The following is a 19,479-nucleotide window of genomic DNA, read 5'->3' on the forward strand; positions in this document are numbered from 1 at the left end:
TCCCTTCCTTTTCTTTTTTTCTTTCTACGATGTCCTCGTCGTTTCTATGTGGCAACCACCGACGTTAATAGCCGTCCTTCTTTCACGGATCCCTCGGGATCGTAATTAAGAGACAGAGAGATGTTAACGGTTCGCTCGATGCATGGCCGACGACGTTGATTCCTCCAAATTGTAAGACAGTATTTAGACCCGTAGTAATTCGAAAAAATCAAATAAAAAAGAAAAGGAAAAAGAAATGAAACAAACAAAACAAGAAGGAAAAGTAGTTTCCTACCGATCGAGGAATTATCACGATCGTTCTTATTAATTTATCAATCGTTTTTTAATTTATATTAATTCATTGGAAATTTTAACGAGAGAAAGAGAGAGAGAGAGAGAGAGATTAGTGCGATTAATTAATGCGATTGGAAGTTTTTTTTCTTTTTGTTTTTTTTTTCTTTTATTTCGTTTCTCTTTCCTTTCATTTCTTTACTTTTTTTTTTCTTTTTTTCCTTTTTTTTCGACAAGGACAGAGAAAATCAGTGACCGTAATAATAATAGGCATGGGTTAAATCGTAACTAATCGCATGGGCAGTTTCGTATTTTCCTATGGCTTTGGTACACCTGGTATATATCGCGTGCTCGAACCGTGACTTTCGTCGTCTGGTCGATGCACTCGCTCGGACGTAAATTATTTCGGAGTCCGATTTCCCGATGCAGGTAGATATCTACACATCGTTGTACAACGTTGTTAATGAGGTGTTTCGTTTCGAGTTTCTAACTGTCAGTAATTAAAGATTCCGACATGTTCTACACGTGCAAACGAGCAATTACAAACCTTTAATTACGATATACCACTACAACTCTGATTACAAAAAGAAACAAAAAATTATAAATAAAGAGTTGAAATAAAAACAAAAAAATGAAGATAAATACGAAGGAGATAAAAAGAGTAAATTATAGGACTTTAAGTACTTTTCTTTTACTCTTTTTACTAGTTTTACAATAATACCTAAAAAGAAGATTCAAGAGAAGATTCCTTCAAGTAAATAATAAACAACGGGAGAGATAAGAATAGAAATAAATAAAGATGAAAATGAAAAAAGGAAAGTTACATAATTCCACTTTCTTTTTCTACGGCTCTCTTTTCTCGTCGGCGAAAAAAAAGGAAAAGAACAGAGAGAAGATCGAAGATAGGGAGGACTTTTGAAAATAAATAATGAACGATGAAAGGAAAGTGAAAGAAGATAGACAAAAAAACAAAAGTCGTATAATCATACTTCTCTTCTCTCTCTCTTTCTTCTTTCTCTTCTTTGCTTTACCAATGACAAAAGAAAGAAAAAAAAGAAAGCATTGAAGACGACTGCGATTAAATAAAAAAAAAAAAAAAAAGAAGAAAAAAGAAAAAACTCGAACGAAAAAAAAAGAAAAGAAAGAAAAAAGATAAATCGAAGAAGGACAACCCCTTTTTAGACGACAACAAGCCGAAATAAGATACCGATTTCTTTTACGAGTCCCGCGACAGAATTGGAAATGCGTATTTCGTAAAGAAAAAGAAGAAGAACAAGAAAGAAGAAGAAAAAGAAGAAGAAGAAGAAGAAGAAGAAGAAGAAGAAGAAGAAGAAGAAGAAGAAGAAGAAGAAGAAGAAGGATAAGAATCGTTTGCGCGAGGAAAGGAGGATGAGTGAATCGAAGAAGTGGGGTTAGACCGCGTCCTCGTTACGGGGGAAACGAGGGCGAAAGCGTTTCGAGGATTGCGATTCGATTGAAAATTCTCTCAGGTCCGAGAAGGAAGGAATTCCAAGGCGGATCGGTCGGCGCCAGTGGAAAGAAAGTTTTTCCTTAATGACCCCGGCCGAAGTGGTTACCGTTAATTTGGCCCTTCCCTTCCCCCTAGCCTCTCTTTACTCCCTATCCTACCCCACTTTTCTTTCTCTTTCTAACTCTTCAGGGTCGCTACTATCTACTTCCTCTCTTTTGCTTTCCACCCTCTCTATTCTGTCTCCCTCTTTTTCTTTCTCTCTCTCTCTCTCTTTCTTTCTATCTCTGTCCGTCTTTCTCCGTCTCACTTTCTGTCGACCGCATCCATCGCGTAACGTGCAGTTTATAGGATGACCCAGAAAAACAATATCAATGCCGGTCGGTCGAGCGCGTAGGATTAATCGAAGAAGAGAATCGACCGATGGAGACTTTGATCTGTGATCGATCGATCGGTTGATCGATCGATCGATCGATCCGTCGATCAGATCGATCTATCTATCTATCTATCTATCTATCTATCTATCGATCGATCGTACCGATTGCGAAAGAAAGGGGAAGAATTATTGGCGAAAGAGAAGGAAAAAGAAAGGAGGGAAAAAATTAACACGCATTAAAAAAAATGGAAGGAAGAAGAGTCTCGCACTCTTCGCGGATATAAATCTAAAAAAAAAAAAGAAATACAGAGAGAAAAGAAAAAAGATAAACAAACAAATAAATGAAAAAAAGAGAAAAAATAGTGAGCCTTCCCCGCTGGTATAGAGGATTAAAACATTATTTCGATTATTTCGATGAATTATAATTGACATAATCGATGACGAGCAGATGAGAAACGGATCGATGATGAAATATCTTCTTCGATCGTGTTCTCCTTCTCCTCCTCCTCCTCCTTCTTCTTCTTCTTCTCATTCTTCCCTTCCTTTTTATTCTTTTTCTACTCTCCTGCTTTCCACCCATTTCTTTTCTTTCGCATCGCATAAGAATTGGACACTCGGACTCAGCGCCAGTCGGCGAATCTTGAATTATTATTGCGAAAGGCACGCCAGGTTTTTCCCAAGAATATAAGCGCGCTTTATTGGGAGGCGCGCCAGTAGGCAAACCCTTGTCACCCGAGAGAGCGGTAGATAATAGATATACCGTCCGTAATCGATACCGTCCGCGTGTGTGCCGTCCATGCCGGGCGCGCCGCTCAAGAAGGCACAATACCATTACTCACATGCCGTTCTCTCATAATTTACAAGCACGCCGCGTTGCACGGTGGTAGCCCTCTCTCTCTCTCTCTCTCTCTTTCTCTCTCTCTTTCTTTCTTTCTCTCTCTTGCACGTCGCTACCCTCCCCACCCCAACCTACCCTACTCCACCCCCACCGCTCCTTTTGCTTCATCCTTCTTATAGGTACCCGCGCGTATACCTACGTGTATATGTATTACATGTTTATTTCTTTGTATACGTGTATGTATTGTGTGTACGTGTGCGATGGTGGTATGTGTATGTGTGTGTACGTGCATGTTCGAGCTCGCGCTTTCGATGCGATATTTATACGCTTGGAGCCTGGAATTACCGCGAGTCTCGCGTTCGTATTATTCCTTGAGATTCGAGAAAGCGAACTGAGCCGGCGAAACACACAGGAATATGGATTAGTTAGCCTCGATAATTCTTACGGAGGACATGCTCCTTCGTTTAACGTTCGGAGAAAAGAGAAAAAAGATTGGAGACGAAGACGGAGAGAGAGAGAGAGAGAGAGAAATGGAGAAAAAAAATGAATCGTCGATTGGACGTAGAAAAAAGGATCAAGCTTATAGGTCAATCAGTCTTTCGAAGGAACGATTAGAATGTTGCCGGAGAGAATAAACTTTTTCCCTTTTTTATTTTTCATTTACCGTACTTTTTTCTCTCTTTTTTTTTTTTAAATTATCTACGACTTCGTTAATCTATCGTTTATCTCTATCTTTAAACTTTCTCTCTCTTTCTCTCACACACTTGGTATTTAAAGACAAACACCTACTTGCGTGTTTCCTTTTTCAGTGAAGCTACCATCGCGAAGGAGCTAAGGGTAACCGCATTGGATGGTAGGAGAAAGCTTCCGAAGTAAGACCAGACTAAACGAAGTGAGAAAGAAAGGGAGAGAGAAAGAGACAGATAGAGCGAGAACGAGAAAGAGAGAGAGAGAGAGAGAGAGAGAGAGAGAGAGAGAAGATCGGAGAGGGTGTTTTCGCATTCTTTTTACCCAGTGAAATGTTGCCGGCTAAGGCACTGTAAGCGTCGCCTATCGATTTTTACTTCTAATGAATTCGAGCTAAAAACCTACCCCCCTTTCTACCACCCTCTTCTCTCTTTCCCTCTCTCCATCTATCTCTTTCTTTCTCTCTCTCTCTCTCTCTTTCACATACACCCTCACACTCTCTCTTTTTCTTTGCTCGTTCGGTGGCTTCTCCATCGCTTTCTAACACAACCAGCTCGGTCGCGGTCGCCTTTTTCCAACCCCCTAGTTCATGTTTGTGTGTGTTCCTTAGCCATACACACAGATACACGCTAACAAATACCTCTCTCTTCCTCGCTTTGTGTATATATATATATATATATATATATATATAGACATAGAAACAAGCACCCTCCTTCCACCCTCTTTCCACGAACCCACGCCAATCACTGCGCGGCATAATTACACCGGCGACTCTGCGAACTCCTGTTTCTTAGCCTCGTGCGCGGCAATAAAAAGAAGAGTGAATGCGGAGGGTGGAAAAGGACAAGGAGGGTAGTAGGTACTCTTTGCCTTTACGAATTAAAAGAGAAAAAAGGAAAATGATAGAATGATAGAAAGAATGAAACGATATCCACGCTTTTCATCATACTGATATATCGATAAAAAGAATGCTAATTTTATAATATTAAAATTTCTGATCGATCGATTATTTCATTTTTTTTTCTTCCTTGGATGAACAAATAATTAATGAATCGTTTCGACGAGACGATTGTTTCTCCCAATTTCAAAGCGGAACAATTCGAATTTTTCGAGTTTCTATCGAAGTTGAAGATTTTTGAAATCTTATCTTGAAAAGGATAGAAGTAAGAATACCGTCTCTCTAACTCTCTCGATCTCTTTTACTCGTAAAATTTCTAATAAATGAATATAGGTTAGCTTTCGTGGAATGGAAAATTCGTCTTTCACTCAGCATCGAGAGATTTACAGCGAATACGTCAATGTTCGTTTATATCTCGTCGTAAAAAAGAAAAGAAAAAAAAGGGAATAGAATAATATCAAAAAGAAAGAAGAAAAGAAAAAATGAAGGAGAAAAAAAAAGAAAGACGAAGAGAGAAAAGAAGACAACAGAAGAGAAAAACGAAGTTTTGTAAAGTTGGTAAAGTGAATAAAAAAAAAAAGTGAATAATTTTAACGCGCAGAGATTCGACGCAATGAGAAATTCCAGAATTCTCGGCATTAAGCGCTTACTTTCGAACGATCGTCTGGTAATAGATATTAGAAACGATTTTGAATCTCGAACGCGTGTCCAAAGTGGCATGAACGTTTAAGAAGCGACTCGTCGGTCGGGTCGTTCGCTCAGAACGACGTCGTAGCTCAGAGCAATCCCCAAGCTGATACGAGACACGCGTGCTTACGTTCTTCGTGCTACTATGTCAGCCCTGCCGTGCAGGAATAGATTGCTAACTTGTTCCCAGATGTGCAGTGCAAATAATCGAAATCGCTACTTCCGCTTGGGAAGGCTGTGGATTCGACCGACGACGTCTCATCTTCCAACGGTCCATTCGTCTCTCCTCTCTCTCTCTCTCTCTCACTCTCTCTCTCTCTTTCTCTCCTCATTTCTCTTTCGATGTTTCTCACTCCTCGATTAACGAGCCACTCAAAATTAGAACGTTCGGCTTTCATGCTAAATTCGAAACGAAAATGTTTCTACGATAGATACGTACGTACATGCGTATATACATGCGTACATACAAACATGTATGTATAAATATATACATATACACACGATATATTTTCTAAGAAGAATTGTAATGAATTAATACGAGAATAGATAGGAATGATCAAATTGACGAATAAAAAAGTAAGATAGGGATATCGGATTAAGAAAAAGAAAAAAATAGATAACAATAATATAACGAGATATCTTCGTTTTTAGAAAGACAGGTCGATTGGAAAATTTCAGAAGAAGAAAAAAAAAGAAAGAAAGAAAGAAAAAAAAAGAAACAATTTCCGTACTAAAAGAGATCCTCTTTTATTTACGATTTTCGTTAGAAGGAAATCAACCCTTCGGATCCCTTACCTCAAATAGAAATTCTTTCGCGTGTCTTTTTACGAGTGCTTCGGGGAAGAGAATCAGTGCATAATGCGAAACCGGTTCCGAAATCTATCCCCTTTGAAATAAGAAAGAGAAAAAGAGAGAAAGAGAAAGAGAGAGAGAGAGAGAGAGAGAGAGAGAGAGAGAAGGCCGTTAACTCGATGGTGTTAGTACCATGCTGCAATTATTATCTGTGAGATATCGAGATCGACTCACTATACACTCGATACCAACCCTACAGAGAGGGGAGGAGGGAACGTTAATTGAAATGAAACCGTGCGAACGAAAAATTCTGTGTCGCTGATTTTATGTAGCTCTCTCTCTCTCTCTCTCTCTCTCTCTCTCTCTCTCTCTCTCTCTTTCTTTCTTCCTCTCTTTTATTTCTTTTCTCCCTCCTTTCTTTCATTCTCTCTCTTTCTCTTTTATCCACGCTTCTTATTTTTCTTCTGCGTTTGGATCGACCGGCACTTTCGAAGATTCACGAGCGTAATTATCACGGGAATTAAATTCAATCGCCGACTCCTCGCTTCGAAACGCGTTAAGATCGTGTCGCTTAGGGAATTAAATAGCGAGTCCTTTTTGAATCCTGGAAAGGGACTAAGAAAGATTCTCATCGAGGGAATCGAATTAAACAGATCTTATCGAGAAAGGTAAGAGAAAGAGAGAGAGAGAGAGAAGAATAAAAACGAGAAAAAGGAACGGAGAGAAAATCCATCGAGCGTAATAATTTATCGAATAAATTCATGAGTCAAAGAGCATCGATTCGAAGCGTGTTTAACGTTGTTTCCGATGTCGTGACGAATTTTTATTAATCCTGTTTAAAGAATTCCGAAACTTTACATCCGTAGTAATGACATAAGTAAATAAGTACGTAAATATATATGCACTCCGGATACACCTGGACGCATGTAAGTATCTGCGTTTCGATATCAGAAAAAAAAAATAAGAAAAAGGAAAAAAAAGAAAGAAACGAAAGAGGAAAAAATCAAAAAGAGGGAAAAGAAAAATATTGTGATCGATCCAACAGGTCCCTGGATCGCATTAACGAAACGAATAGGAAACGTTTGCAAGAAATTTGCCTGGAATCGTATAGTGTATTCGCGAAACGCGATAGATAAATGACGTAAAACGAATGAACGATCCCGCGGCCGGTTTGCATTCGCGCCGCTGTAATTATCGTAATTAGCGCAATTAAACGTCGTCGCGCCAGCTGTTAATTATCCTTTACGGGTTCTACTACGGGTTTCTCGAAATATTTTTCCCTGAAACCGAGCAAACGCAATTTATCTTCCGCCGTTAATCTCCGTGTTGCGCGTTAATGCCTTCACGACATCGGTAACGGGCTAATAACGATTTTTAAAACGATCCATGCCGTCGTATAATAACTCCGAAGGAAAACGTAGAGACTTTGATTATATATATAATACGTATATATGTGTATTTATATATATATAATTATATATATATATGTATAGTATATTCATAAAGGTTAGAAAAAAGTTGTGGCGTTGACTCGAGATTCGTTGTCGATGTTAAACTCTTATGATTTGGTATATCCTCGAGTAAAAAAAAAAGAAAATCAACAGAACGACGAACTAGCGAATTGTTCTCGTTTGTTCTCTTCTCTTTCTCTTTTCTTTTTCGATCTCTCTTAATACTTTTCATTTATTTCTCTACCCGCAATTCGCCCAACTCCCCATGTAATTAAAGATCACGATACGACAGATATTTGCCTCGTTTTGTAGGTGAGTTGCATTCGTAAAGATAAGAGAGTCTAGGCTCCAAAGAAACCAAGGCCCCAAAGAGATTTCCAGAGATTTTCTAATTACAACGTACGTATAATTGCGGGCTTTGCGGTAACACGAAAGCGGCTTCTCTTACACCTACGTAAAAGCTACCTCTAGGTACTTACTACTAGCCGTTAGCGAGTACGTATTCGTACTATGAAGAGAGTGAGAGTGAGAGTGAGAGAAAGAGAGAGAGAGAGAGAATGACTCGCTCGCAGGGTAATCCGATTTCCCCAGTTCGTTCGTAGTAGAACGATGCTGATAATGAAATTACGGTGGGGTCAGCACTTAATTACCTTCGATATAGCTCGCTGAATATACGTCGAGCTAGTTTCCTCCTTGTCTTTTGCAAATATCGCTCTATGTCGCTCGTTTTCGTCTACCTACAAATTACTACATACTATATATACATACATACATACATATATATATATATATATGTGCATATGTACACGTATATGTATATCTACGTATAATGTATATATCTACATGTACATACGTACTCGTACATATAGATATATTTCGATGTATTCGATATGAACTCTCGATGATATTCGCCGCCCTCGACGAGTTCGAGTTTGCTCTACGGAAAAGTAGAATCATCATCGGTAGTCCGTAACGACTAAGCCGTTAACGTTTCATCCATCATAATTAATCTCTCTTGGACGTTAAACTTTCTTCCCGTTCGAGTTTGGTCCGTTCGATGACTCGTCGTATTAACGATCAACGCGTACTTCGGCTAATAAGCTCGCGCATATTAGTGCACGTTTTAATTTCCACCCATAACTTTCTTATCGCGTTTGCTCGTCATTCTTTTTACTTAATTTTTTTCTTTTTCCTTTTTTATTTTCTCGTTCCTTTTCATTTATTTCTTTTCCTTTTACGTCGAACGCTTCTCATTCCATTAATTATGTAAGGAAAAGAAAAGAAAAAAATAAGAGAGAGAGAGAGAGAGAGAGAGAAAAGAGGAAGAAGAAGAAAAAATAGGTGTCATCGGACGAATTATAAAAAGTTATACATACATACATACATACATGTATACATGTACGTATCTACGTATGTATATAAATCTTTGTTCGATTTTTACAGAAGACGGAAATAATTTCCAGGAAAGAGAAATATTAACGGATCGACGTCGTGCAACGCACCTGCTTTAGTTCCTGTATTCTTTCATAGGTAGATACATATATTATACATATATACACACGTATATACATTGTCGTTCACACAGGAAGTCGATTCAAGAGTGGAAACGAAAGCGAAGTAATCGAGTTAGGTGAACGCGTTTCGCGACGCCAGGTGTCACCGGGTCGTTACAATTTTTCCTCGAGCTTTCCTCCACCCTCACACGTACACACACACACACACACACGCACAAAAATATATATATATATACACGAAGGTTTGCGAACCTTCTAGGAAAAGTAACACAGCTACAACCAAGAGGCACGCACCACGTTCGACACGTTCGTTTAAGCGAGTTACACGTAAAGTGAACGCTATCGTTGTTATCGCGGTAGCCAGTAATTTTGTAAAAAGGAAGAAGCAAAGATAAAAAGGATCGTTAGAGGCTTTCGTCGCCAAAGGGTAAAGTATTCGTTAGGGTTTCTTCCTTTTCTTTTTTATTAGCGAAAAGGAGAGGTTTTTCAACTTCCACTTTTTTCAATTCGACATTCGAAGCTAGTTCTACTCTAGATCGAAGTCAAGAGTCTTTCCGCGAAGAGATAATCGATATCTCGTGTGCCTTAGTGTCGCTACCACTTTGTCGATTAATCGAATAATTTCGTTCTTTTCTTCACGCATACATCATGTACGTACGTATATTTTTGTTCGTTCGTTCGTTTGTTCGTTCGTCTGTATCGCTCGATAATAATTTCTACATAAATCAAAAGAGATCGTGATAACTTTAATAGCGATGAAGTATAAGATTCGATGTAAAAGAAAACATGAAAGAAAGGAAAAGTAAGAGAAAAGCAAAAATAATAAGAATGATCTATAGCGATCGGGAAAAATAAAGAAATAAAGAAGAAACAAAAGGAAGAAAAATAGCGAATAGCGTTGACAAGTGTACGAACGTACGATTTAATGAAATCTATCGTAGAAAGTTTCGTCTCCAACGGAGCGATCTATAAGCCGTCGTCCGATTTGCTTTCTACTTTCTATTTAATAATAAGCATCGAACTGTCACGGAAAAGTTCGTGAAAAACGAGACCGATACTCGATCTATATTATGTGTTAGGCGTAATAAACGCGTATACAAAAATGAATCGTACTTTTCTTACGATCGAAATAAAAATCTATAATGCGAGCGCGAGTTATCGAATCGAACGCATAACCCATAAATTCCTTCTTTACCCTTTTCGATCGTGAATAAATAAGCACGTGTTTTCTCACGAACGCGATGGCGAATGGAAAGCCAACCAAGTCGAAGGGAGAACACAACGAGAACCGCGTTCTTGCCCGCGGGACATGCGATCTAATTTCCAAGAGATATATACGTACACGTATATCTATATATGTGTATATGCGTGCAGGTATATCTATGTGTAGATACATATGTAAGTCTCGTTAATTCTTTCTCTCTTTCCACGCTAATTACTCCTTCCCCTGTAGTCGATTATTTATCGTATCTCGAGTACCCATCTAAACGCACTTAGATACCTAATCTCGTGTCATCGGTATGGTTTGTTAAGACTCGAGCTGTGGGAGATCAAGATCGAGATCGAGATCGAGATTCGTTACGATCTATACGATCGAGAGTGAATTTTAATATGGAGAGACGTCTACAGTTGTTTTTCATAAATTTCCGAATGACGAAAGTAATCCGATTATTTCGGCATTCGAGTGAAGATTATTCGACGAAGACGAAGTAGAAGAAGATAAATAAGAAAAAGAAAAAGAAAAAGAAGAAGAAGAAGAAGAAGAAGAAGATGGTCTTGTCTTCTCTTATCCATGAGAGTCACATGGAAAGGCTTCGTGTGAGTAATCACGCGATCGCGTAACCGTAGGATAATAACAGGCGGCGCCGGTTCGTTACAAATTAATGATCGAGCCGAAAAAGGGAGGGCTGCTTGGGAGGGAAGATTTCTTGCCAATGGGACCCCGTGATTTCGTAACTGATTTCACGGCGGACTTGGCAACCTTCTTTTGCCACGTGGTGGAACGAACGAGCTCTCTTCGTTGCGCGACCAGAGTAGATTTTCATTTTGCGTTTGCGTCCCTTTGTATGAAGCCGAGAGAGAGAAAGAGAAAGAGAAAGAGAGAGAGAGAGAGAGAGAGAGAGAGAGAGAGAGTCTCGATGGGGGCCCCAATCGAACCGATCGAATCGTCCCGAGGGCCCTTCTACCAAAGGTCGACGTTCGAATATTCTTTGGGATAATGGCCGCGAATCGTACCTGCCGAAGACGGCTTTAATGAACAAAGCTGTTTTCACATGGGAGAGAGAGAAAGAAAGAAAAAGAGAGAGAGAGATTACTCTCGACTAACGTACTCGATGTATTACCTAATGTAACATCAATAATTTCAAATGAGTCTCTTCTTGTGATACACGTATGTATGTATATGAACGAACGTATCGTACGTATATACGTGTTTCTGTGTTACACCCTAATTCAACTTTATAACTTTTTCAATCAATCCAACTATCTATCCGTACGTATACGTGTATTTGTATGTGTGTATGTGCGTACGTCAGAAAAAGAGTGTAGTAATTAAATAAACATTATCAATTCTTCAATCATCTTTTCAGACGAAAATAATTACGATCTCGATTCGATTTCCAAAGTCTCGCTCGTCCATCTTCATAATTTCCCGATTAAAATTTCTCCTTTGTCATTAAAATTAGAGTTAAATAAAATAGATTTGAGTAAAATTGAGTCTTTTATTCGTGACTTTGAGACATCAATTCGTTCTAAGGGAAGAAAAAGGAACAGGAAAAAAAGATAGAAAAGAGGAAAAAAGAAGAAACAGCGAACGAGTGAAAGAGAGAGAGAGAGAGAGAGAGAGAGAGAGAGAGAAAGGAAGAAGTAGATAGATAGATAGATAGAAAGAGACAGAAGCCGATACGACAGTAAGGGAGAAGTAGATAAGGACAGAGGGAGAACGAACGAAGAGACGGAGAAGGAGAAGGGTTGGTGGGAGGGTGAAAAGGAGCTACGGAAGGCCACCGGGGTGGTAGCCGGAGGGTGCCTCCTTGCGGATCAATCGATAGGGAAATATCGACACGGGAGCAGGAGAATGGTAAGGACGGGTAAAAGTGGAGAAGAGAGAGAGAGAGAGAGAGAGAGAGAGAGGATCGAAGGGGGGTCTTTGGATGCATAACGGGCGGCATCGTTCGAGAGCAGGCGCACCAGAAGGGGTGGCCGCCCCGTTTCTTTGTTCGAATCGTTTCTACGAGTCGGTCCTTACGAGGAATAAGGACGAAGGATACGCGTGAAGAAAAGGTTAACCTTGCGATTGGAAATAAGCCGAACGTTTGCGTCTCCTTGTTAACGGAAATGTTACTTTTTGAGTTTAATACTTTGAATATTTTCTTGATAATAATAACTGTTATTGTTATTACGATGATTATCATAATCATTGTCATTATCATCGTCATTAACGTTGCATCTTATTCGAATCCATCGACGATTTCTAGTGCATTATTTGAGAAAGAAAATAAATAGTTACGATAAAAATTCGTAAAGTTATGAAAAAAAGTTAAAAGTTATGAGAGAGAGAGAGAGAGAGAGAGAGAAGAAAGGGGAAAAAATGATCATACTGAACGCAATCGTCTGGTGACCGCGCGTGAAAGTTTCTCGAGTTTTGCCGAGACAAAGTTTTTCCACGTTACGAAATCCCTCGAAATCTCTCTTAATACGGGGATCAAGGTGTCCGTTTTTCGAAGTGGGAATATCTGTAGAAGAAATTAGTGCGAGATTCTTTGGACATTTTTTTCTTCTTTTTTAGGTCCGCCCTTCCTTTCCCTACTTATCTACCTACCTCACTCCCACCCTTGTAAGGGAATACACTTTGTTCGCAGAAAGAAAAAAAAGAAACACTTGTTACATTATCCCCTTTTACAGGGTATACCTATCCACATTCTTTTTCTATCGTTTTCTTCTCGCATATTTTTCTTCTTTTTTTTTCTACATCAGATCGAACAGAACGAAAAGAACGATGGAGAGAGAAAGAAGAAAAAAAAAGATGTTAAATATTAAAAAATGATATTCCGACATGTTTCCTCGAGAATTACGATCTATAATCAATTTCATTCGATCGTACATATTACATATACCTAGGTAGGTCCCTACGCAATGAAAAAAAAAAAGAAAGAAAGAAAAAGGAAACTGACTCTCTCGAGGTCAGAAACCTCGATAAAATTTCAATGCAATCGAAGAACTTTCGATCTCGCCTCGATCTATCGCAAACGTCGGCACGCCCGTTATCGAATCGATCGATGCTCTTGCTCTTGCTTTTGCTCTCTCTCTCTCTCTCTCTCTCTCTCTCTTTCTCGCAGCAAAATCATCTCGTGCAAGAGCAACATCAACGAGTGATCTAGGAAATCGAATGACCTGCGGCCAAGTATATATACATACATACATAAATACATACATAAATACATACATATAGGTATACGTCTGGATTTAAATTGCAAATTGATTTTCGCTTCTTTACAGTCATCCTCTTATTGTTAATGCCTACGTTCTGCGCAATATCATCTTCATCTATTTTCTTCTATTTTCTAGCATTCCTTTTATCTTATCTATTACAAATCCGACAATATCATCTTTATTCTTTTTCTATGCGGTTTTGTTACTTCGAGAACAAGAAAAAAAGCAAGAAAGTAAAAAAAAAAAAGCGTCGGATTTAAAGTTCGAGAATGATATAAATAATACGATTCGTAAAGTCGTAAATATCGTCGTCGATTTTTTTTTTCATCTTATCCTCTAACCCCTCTCCCTTTCCTGAAGCACCCAGATATCACGATATTCCTTTAACGCGAGAACTTTCCTTGCAATTTTGTTGCTAATGCGCGCCGAGATGCAAATTGGAACGGTTCGAACGTTGCGCATTGAAACGAGCGGAACGAGGCGAGCTCTCGAGATCATTTCTTGCTCGTAAATCAGGACGTCCTCGACAACGTAGGTGGTGAAGATGGAGGAGAAGGAGGAGGTGGAGGAGGAGGACTTCTCGACGTTGTAGCTCTCTCTCTCTCTCTCTCTTGCGCGCGAGCGCGCGCGCGCGCGACTTCTCTTTTCGATCTTGATGGGATTGAGTTCCGCGTAAATCGATGTTACTTAAGTGAAGATATCGTAAAAAATTATAATGAAATTTAAGTTAACGAGATGAGTGTTGTTGTAAAAAAAAAAAGAAAAATAAGAATAAAAAGAAGAAGAAGAAGGAAGAAAAATATTTTTATATTTTGTCATCGTTGAATTACGACGAGATTAAAGAAGGAAAAAGGAATATAGAAAAAAAAAAGAAAACAGAAAAAGAGAGAAGAAGAAAAGAAAAAGAATACTTTAAGGAACGATGTACGAGTCTATTAGTAATGAGTTCGACGAGGAAAAAAAAAAGCGTTTACGTTAGTTAGTATAGTATAGTATAAATCGTCTTATCGATTGAGAATACGAGCTCTCTCTTTCTCTTTCGAGTCTCTACTACTGTCCTCTCTAATACCTATCTATCTATCTATCTATCTATCTATCTATCTATCCTTTTATTCGTTCGCTCGAATTAGAGAGGCCGTTTGCAGACGAATTAAACGCTTTCCTCCCCCCTCTCTCCCTCTCTCCCTCTCTCTCTCTCTCTCTCTCTCTCTCTTTCTCTCCCTCCATTCTTCCTTTGATGTAAGAAGTGCTATAGATCGCGCATATCGTCGTTACACGCAATCCCGCGTTTCTCTTTCTTAACTCTTCGTTTATACAATGTCTACGTGTATGTATACGTGTATGTGTGTGTATATGTGTGTAGCTATCTGTGCAAGCTTTTGTATGCGAATGTATGTATGTGTATCTGTGTGTGAAGCGCGCGCGCCCACCTATTTATTTTTCCTTTTTCTTTCTTTCTTTTTTTCTTATTTCTTTTACTGCAACGAGCGAGGAAATCTTTAATGCGGAATACCCTCGAACTCCTAAGAGGAGCGAAAAAAGGAGAAGAGAACGATAAATTACAAAGTAAGGAGGCTACTACCTCCATCGACGAAAGGAAGCAGCAGAGGCTCTCCTCGAGGAATCATCACGGTAGCCGAGCGCTCGCGTGGCGCGCGAACCGAGCTGCAATTAGATAAATTATTCCACCTATATAGACCTTTGAAAGAAAGAGAGAGAGAGAGAGAGAGAGAGAGAGAAGGAGAGAGGGAGAAGAAGAAGAAGTAGTAGTGGGAGAGAAAGAGAGAGAGAGAGAGTGAGGAAGGAGGGACGGAGGAGTATTACACTGCGACGAAACGCGATGCGCATGAGTATAAGAGAATTTAATCTAAGAACCACTCGCGAGTCGTCACGCCATTTTTAACGACTACTCTAATCAACGTTAGGTTCATGCTTTCGAAAGTTCACGATTAAATGCTCTCTCTTTCTCTCTCTCTCTTTCTCTCTCTTTCTTTTTCTGTCCGTCTTTGTCCTCGTCTCTCTGTCCCTTCAGTTCTCTCTTTACGTTTATTTTATTCCATTGCATTTCTTTTTTTTTTATTATTATTATTATTAAGCAAAATATATCTTTATCTACTCGTTCTTAATAGAGCATGTTTTATAAATATTTCAAGATAAAGTTATCAAAGAGCATAATCGTTCTTATTTTTCATCAACCCACGATTAGCATGGTAAGGTGGAATGAAATAATGAATTAACGATCCGGGGAACTAATGATCCGAAGAAATTTTTGCATAAATTAAATTAAAAAAAAAAAAAAAAAAAGAAAAGAAAAGAAAAGAAAAGGAAGAAGAAACGAGTTTTTCTTCGAACTCTTTTCGATATCCACGTTTATCGGAAAATATTGAAGAATTTTAAACTTGTGATTTGACTTTAACTTACGTACGTATAGAGAAAATTGCCTCAACAGTAAAATATCTAACTTCTATGAGAAGAGTTGAAAATGTTTCAAGTGAGGAATGAATGACGATTTGACGTCATGTAGACAACAAAATGGCGTTTGTCACGATTTAGAGGAAGGATCGCCAACGGGATTAAGTAGTCGTCGAATACATAAGAATGGAGTACGAGCAAGATTTTCTCTCTCTCTCTCTCTCTTTCTTTCTTTCTCTAGGTCGTTCTTGGAAATCCATCGTAGAAATGGTGTCGTGGTGCCGTCTCGGCGTTGTGCCGTCTCGGATCTACACCTTTAACTTGGTTGAACCTAACAATGAAACCGGGAGAAAAACGATCCGTCGAGAGGACGCGAACGAAGCCGAGAGAGCCACGATGGGTTTCTTCGCGCGGCGCTTAACGACGATTTCGATCGTTTACGACTTTAATAATTTAGGCACGGGGGTACGCTCGCGAAGCTCGACACGTTTTCGCTCGTAAACCGCGCGACTAAATCCGTATTTATGGGGAAGAGAGAAGGCAGTCCAGCACCACGAGTCTCTATCTTTTTCTCTCTTTCTCTCTTTTTCTCTTTCTCGTACATACATAGGTATGTACATGCACACGAGAGCACAGACACACCTATAAACGCATACACATTGGACATAGACAGAGATACAAACTCTCGCTCTCTTCGTCTCTTTCGAAAATACCGAGACTTATCGTACAAGTACGACCAACTCTCCTTTTGATGGCATCTTCTTCCTTTGCACGGATCGTCGTTTATAATGCATCGTATTCGTTTCTCGCGATATTTAAATTTCAGACGAATTCTGACACGTCTTCGCGTATCCAACAACGTGTCGGTCGATCGGTCGGTTGGTCGGTCGGTTGGTCGGTCGGTCGATCGGTCGGTCGGTCGGTCGGTCGGTCGGTCGATTTGAATTTTTTCTCGACGACGATTTCTCGACCACCGTCGCAACACAAGCGCTTGTAATCCACTATCGTTCTATCTTTGTCGAGAATCGATAAAGAGAATCGTTTTAATTTTTTCAACCGGTCCCACACTTCTTTTCACAACCACTCTCGTTTAACCATCTTTATGTATACATTTATATGTAAGTATATGTATGTATGGATATATATATATGTATATATATTTCTTTTTCTTTTTTTTTTTTCTTTACTATCTCTCGAGATGACTTACCGAGAACGCAGATAGCAGAACTCATCTACGCTTCCTCTTCTCCCTTAGGTCCTAAAACAGAGAAATACAAAAAAAAGGATGATTGCCAGTAAACGAATTTTCGTATGATAATTTTTATTTGTACAGAGAAAAAGAAAGAGAAAAAGAAAAAGAGAGAGAGAGAGAGATAAAAAATTAAAAAAAAAGAAGAAAGAAAAAAGAAAAATAAAACGCAAATGAAAACAAACGTCCTTTCGAACGACGATCTCTATCCTTCGCGTTTGCGTTAATTATAGGAATGATCGATAATCGATGCCAAACGAATCTCCTCTGATTGCGAGATACAATCACAATGGTTTTTACAAAGAAACGCTATAATTGCTTGGAAAAAGCGTAGATACGAACAAGAGAAACCAATTAAACGAGACTCATTTACATTACTAAGAAATTAACTAACGCTTTCCTCGTTCTTCGTCTCGTATTTTTTCCGTGCAACGATATGAATAATTCTAATCGTCGACGTCGACGAGGACGACGACGACGACGACGACGACGACGACGACGTCGTCGTCGTATAAAATAATCGGCAATAGTGCCAACGTTTTAATTATTATCTACGACTGAATCATCCCCACGTATTGGCGCGTCAATGAATCATATCACCTTGTCAACGAAATTGATCGATCGAACGCCTTGTTTTTCTTTTCTTTCATTTTTTTTCTTCCCCCACTCTTTTCTCTTAATAATTTTGAAGATCATCTCCAAGCGAAAATAAAATTGTCTCTACGAATAATTCGTATAATTCGTGTCATTAAAATATCGAATAAATTTTGAACGAATAAATAAGTAAGTAAATAAATAAATAAATAGATAGATAAATAAGAAAGAGAAAAGAAAAGAAAAAGATAATATTGTAGAAGACAAAGGACTGATTGATCGTGAATATAACGACGTGGTTGATGTTGGGTTAGAAACTAGCTAGCTAGCGAAGGGTTTTGTAGGAAAGGGAAAGAGATAGAAAGTGTTAGGAAACGATGTGCCAGGAGTATCGTCGAGTCACAATTAAAGCGACATTAATTAATTGTTAGCATAACAATGCGTGCGTGTCTGGGTGGCACGGATGGACGGATGTGTAAGGGGGCCCCGACTGGTTGGGCCTTCATAAATTTACATGTCTTTCGCCGCGAGAATCATTTTTTACAGCCGTTAGGACGAGAGAGAAAAAAAGAGAGAAAGAGAGATGTATATATAGAGACAGAGCGATGGTCAGAGCGAGAAAGAAGCTGTGGACCTACAGCAACGTTTGGGTCCCGTATTACGAGACTCTGCTATGGTGTTGCTTATAATAATCATCGATGTCTCTTTTTCTCTATCTATCTCTCTCTCTCTTTCTTTTTTTTCTTTTCCTCTTTTCTTTGAACATAGAAGAGACCTCGAAGGTCGACCTCGTTATCCTCGTAGAACGAAATTGACGTTATACGTTTCTTCTTTTTACCGATTCAAAGAGACATCGTCATCAGTATCGCCCTGACGAAGCAAGATCCTTAAAGATGAACTATGAATTGAACTCTGGTTATTTCCTTTTCTCTCTCTCTCTCTCTCTCTTTCTCTTTTTCTATTCTTAACATTCTCGATTAGTTCCTTTGTAAGTCTATTGTACAGAGAGTTCTCCTTCTCGAATAAATCGCGCTACGCTATTGCACCTTCTTGAATTATCTCGAACGATCTCCTTTTAAATCTTACATTTTACATGTCCGTCCGTTCATCCATCCGTCCGTTCTATCCTCGTTCTCCCTCGTTAAATCTATCAGATTTATTTTACCAACTACCTTTCGCGAATGCGAAACAAAAAGAGAAGCTCCGATAAGTCAGCCGACGTAATTATAAGGGTCGTACAACGACCGCTCGTATTTTATAAATAAAGTCGCTGATACTCTTTTTTTCCTTTTTCTTTTTTTTTTCTCTCTTTCTTCCTGTTCTTTTTTCTTTTTTCGTTTTCGTTTCTTTATTAACACGTTCATCTTTTTAATGGAAAAAGAGAGAGAGGGAGAGAGAGGGAGAAAAAGAGAAAAAAATAATTATTGAAATCGATAAACGTATCCAAAAATGTTCCCTCTTCTAATCAAACCTCATTCGAGAGATAATTTTAACTAACGAAAATCTTGTTATTTTTCACCTAACAAATATTCGATTTGATTCGATTCGATTTCGTCGTCACGTTATTTTCGTCTATCTATGTCGAGCGGTCTCGATCTTTGGAAATTTTTTTAAAATTCCACGAGAAATTGAGAATAAAATAGATAGACGGATAGATACATAGAGACAGAGAAAGAGAGATAAAAAGAGGAAGAAGGAAAGAGAGAGAGAGAGAGAGAGAGAGAGACGAGTTCATCGTGTCTACTGGACAAGCAGGTTTTAGAATGGCTTTAAGATGGACCAAGAGTAAGAGAGATAGAGAAGAAGAAGAAG

At 38.9% G+C, this 19,479-nt stretch overlaps 1 protein-coding gene across 13 annotated transcripts in view; it reads right to left on the bottom strand.

The window, feature by feature from the left end:
- Positions 1–19,479, bottom strand: part of LOC127062981 (zinc finger homeobox protein 3) — a 299,436-nt gene that overhangs the window by 224,895 nt on the left and 55,062 nt on the right. For 12 of the 13 annotated variants that reach the window (XM_050992048.1, XM_050992044.1, XM_050992045.1 and 9 more), the window contains one exon: positions 17,032–17,082. The exons of the other annotated variant lie outside the window; for it this stretch is intronic. The gene's annotated coding sequence lies outside the window, so the exon portion shown is untranslated. The remainder of the gene's footprint in view (positions 1–17,031; positions 17,083–19,479) is intronic. 13 annotated transcript variants of the gene reach the window in all.

This window comes from Vespula vulgaris, chromosome 4 (genome assembly GCF_905475345.1).
Source record: "Vespula vulgaris chromosome 4, iyVesVulg1.1, whole genome shotgun sequence".
In the NCBI taxonomy this organism is placed as follows: domain Eukaryota; kingdom Metazoa; phylum Arthropoda; class Insecta; order Hymenoptera; family Vespidae; genus Vespula; species Vespula vulgaris.